The sequence below is a fragment of the Neolamprologus multifasciatus genome, chromosome 3 (genome assembly GCF_963576455.1).
Source record: "Neolamprologus multifasciatus chromosome 3, fNeoMul1.2, whole genome shotgun sequence".
NCBI lineage: Eukaryota > Metazoa > Chordata > Actinopteri > Cichliformes > Cichlidae > Neolamprologus > Neolamprologus multifasciatus.
Genome location: NC_140441.1, coordinates 40,369,590 through 40,373,735, shown reverse-complemented (window position 1 = coordinate 40,373,735; position 4,146 = coordinate 40,369,590).

Genomic DNA, 4,146 nt, shown 5'->3' with positions numbered 1-4,146 from the left:
CGAGGAGAGGAGGAGGAGGAGGAATGGAGGGGGGGGGGAGGGGAGGAGGAGGAGGGGGGTAACGGATAACGGGGGGCGGATGGATAATCACCTGGGCTTGGCACAAGCCAGTGCGAGGCAGGGAGAGAGAGACACACACACAGAGAGAGAGAGAGGCGTTAAATTAGCCCGGGTGAGGCGAGGAGGAAGCAGCTCTGTGGAGACCCTGCAGGGGTGGGAAAAAGAGACGAGCTCGAGGAAAGGAAAAAAAACGGCACCATGGGAAGAAAGGAGAAGGACGGGGGGAGAGGGAGGGTGTAGGGGGTGATGAATAATGGCGGAGGTTATGAACGGATACGTGCGTCGCTCTTGCGACAGAGTGAAGGGAGCGAGGGAGGGGGGAGGGTGGTGGCAGGGGGTACACACAACGCTGATGTTCAGTAACAGGGAGGGGAGGTGTGTGTGTGTGTGGTGGCTTGTGCCCTCCGCCGTGTCTCCTGTTGTCAGCGGCGCCCGTGGCGACGTGCCGTGGCGTGTGCGCAGTGTGAACGGTCTGATTGGCACTGAGGCGAGGTGAGGCGAAAACAGGAGGCGCGAGACCCTGCAGATGATTGGCTGCCTGCCGGTAACAGAGAGAGAGATGGAGAGACCTTAGAAACCACACGGAGAGAGAGAGCTGAGCGAGGAAACACTGAATGAATTTACTCGCTATTTTTGTGACAGTGTGGATGATTTTAACTGAGTCCTGTGACTTTGTTGGATTGCTGTTGTATTATTAGTGCGATTGTTTACTACATTTTTGTTAATGTGGACTTGTTGGACCCAGATGTGCCCACATTTAAAGAGGTCGGAGGGTAAAGTTTTCAGAATGTTGTGGTCGTTACTCAAAAAGTTTAAAGCGTTAAACATTACTTGTTACTTTCCTTAAAAGCAATGCAGTGTGTTGCTTATTTACTCTCCAGAGAAACTAATTTGGTTACTGTTACTTTTGCTTAACTCTGTAACATGAACTTAAACATACTGTCACATAACGTGATAACAATATAAACCTGAGGCTACAAACCCCTATCCTCATCATATATGCTAATGAGAATACACATATGATTTTTCTTATAGTACAAACACAAAACCAACAACAACAAGCAAACTTTGAAGTGATTGCTGGTGCGTATAAAGCACCTTTCCGCTTAGTCTGAGGAGTTATTTCACCCACACCTTGTCTAACAATTGCACACACACACAAACACACACACACAGGCTCATCAGGTACGGTATCTTGCCCAAAAATATTTTTTTACATAAAGAGTAGAGCAGCCAAGGACAGTAGACAACCTGCTCTTCCTCTCCGCTACAGCAGCAAAGCAGCTTTGCATTGACTCAGAATCGAACCCGGATCAACTGCTCTAACTACGGCTGCAACGATTCATTGAGTAATTCTTGTAATTTGATTATAAAACTCTTGACACAGAGAGTGCTTCATTTAACACATGACTCTGCAGTATGCCGACGTGTTAAATCATTGGTCCCCAACCTTTTTTGTGCCACAAACCGGTTTGTGTCCGACAATACTTTCACGGACCGGCCTTTAAGGTGTCGCAAACAAATACAACAAAATAAAACCAGTACCGGTACCCAAAAAAAGATTTATTCATAACACACAGCAAAAAACCCGGGGAAACAGAGTCAATGATAAAAGTGATAAAAAAAAAAAAAAAACGATAAAAAACAATAAAAACCCTGAAAACAGTACATTTCACACCCAAACCTCAACTGTCATGGCCCGGTACCAAACGCCTCACAGACTGGTGGATTGGGGGCCGCTGTGTTAAATGATGAAAAGACAAACATTTCATTCTTGTAACTAGGGATGGGTATCGTTTAGGTTTTATCCGATACCGGTGCCAAACCGGTACTTTTGAAACGGTGCCGGTGCTTAAACGGTGCTCAAACCGGTGCTTAAAGAATGGAGAACACAAAATTGGTCCAAAAACCTCTCATGTTCAGCTGTTTTTTTGTAAAAAGATAACAATGTTAGCCTTTTCTGCAGCTATGGGGCATATATGGTATCACTCTTGGCTGGAAGCAGTGCTTAATCAATGGAAAAAAACACAAACTTTGTCCAAAAACCTCTCATGTTTAACTGTTTTCCATTTTTTCTTTGGTCATTTTAGCCTTTTTGGCTAAAATGGAGTACCTGCCATCAAACAAGAAGACAGCCGCATGTAATTACGATGATGTTTGCTAGTTCACCTTACATGCATTAATTTAATCACGTGGTTAGCCTACTCAACGTAAATTACACACGAACAACATTAAGCTACTCACGCAGAGAAGAACGGCTGCTGCTGCCATCATCATCCGTCATCATTTCTGCTACACTGGCAGGGCTAGGGGCCAGGACTCTCCTCTTTGGGTTTTTGGGGGATGTTGCTAACTCCGGGTCCGATAACAGGCACCACACCCACAGTAGATGTGCACGGTGTGAGGTCTCGCAGCAAGCTATCAAATACGGTGCATTTCTCGGCTTTTAAAAAAAAAAAAAACGCTTTGCGTTGCCAGGTGTTTCATCATATTCGAGGTGTTACCTCTTTTGACAGTATCACAGTATCAGCTTAAAGCACTTGTTGCAGGCTGCTGAGTTTGCATCTTTTGCATCTTTTGCTGTGAAGTACAGCCAGACTTTTGACCGCTTCGCCTTGGGCATTTTTAATCTGTAGCTCTGCTCTAAAAGAACGTACGTACCTGGACCCGCCTACTATCCTCGGAAATGTAAAATGATTGGCTAGAATCTAAAGTCTATCACAGCTCAGGAAAAAAAAAAAAAGCACTGAAATAAAGCACCGAAATGTGCGCTGCTTTTCGGTCTGGTTACTACCGTTTATGTCAGAACCGGTGCCATCATGGCACCGGATAGCGGTACCCATCCCTACTTGTAACTAAAAACAGCTCTGCAGTAGGAACGTATTTAGGAGCAGTGTTTGAATAAAAAGTCTGAAAACATTAAGCCCACACAGCCCCCAGTTTTAAACAAAAAAACAGATAACATAGCAGCAGTGATGATGACGCTGCCACAGTTTTTTTTAATGAGATGGTAAGCTCAAACTGAGTAAAAGAAAGAGTGTTTCTAGTGTTTAAAACAGAGGCCCTGTTCCTGTAATCACCATTAAAACCTTAACTGGGAAAAAGCTAGCAGGAGTCCTTCATCAAACCACCTGATCAATAAACTCCGACATGAAGAAAAGGAAACTTTGTGGCATTTCCCTCCGCCACTATTTGTTTTACACAGCAAAAAGTCTGCAGTAAGCCTCCAGAAGGTGTATTGTTATATGGAAGCGATACCTCCAGCAAATAGTGGTGACTCTAAAGGGGTGCATGGGGTGTACTAGTCCAGATTTATTTCAAGGCTTTCGTACCATTTTTCAGATTGAAAGTCGAGTAATATAAAATATTTTATCAATTAAACTGGATTCGTGTTTAAAAATATAAAAATAAAAGCTTTTTTCACAGGCCAATAAAAATGTACATGGGCAACTCTGAGCCACGGACGTTAGGGTTGTTGTTCGGTTGGACGCTATTAGTTAACGTCTATATCATCATAGCGTCTGTTTTCCGCAGGACAAAAAGTTGCCTCCAAGAAAACAGGCAAGAAAACAGAGTAAAGGTATGCTTTATTTTCGATTGCGTATATATCTTGTTTTGTTTGACTTTGCCCTTTGATCGTACTTGAGATTATTTATATATTTTTGAATTTAAGAAAATGTTTTCAGTATGAAATGTACATCCAATCAAAGAGTTTAGTTTTGTTGGGTTTTTTTTATAAAAAAGATATTTTATGCAGTTAAACTTTAAAACAATGTAATTTCTAAAATGCAAACTAATATGCAGTTCAACCTGTGGGTTGTTTTTTTCTTTGAATGGGTTTTATTGCTCATTAATAAGACAAAAGCATTTCTTATCCGATTAAAAGATGGACTAACCTATAACTAACTCGATTACCAAAATAATCGATAGCTGTAGCTCTAGCTCTAACCAGTATACCACCAATACTTAAAAATGCAGGTCAAATGGAGGCTCCAGTGTCCAAGCCTAATTCCTCATCACTGCCTTTGTTACCTGTTGAAGTTCAGGCTCTGGCTTCTGGGCTCAGGTCTGCATACCCTCAGCTTT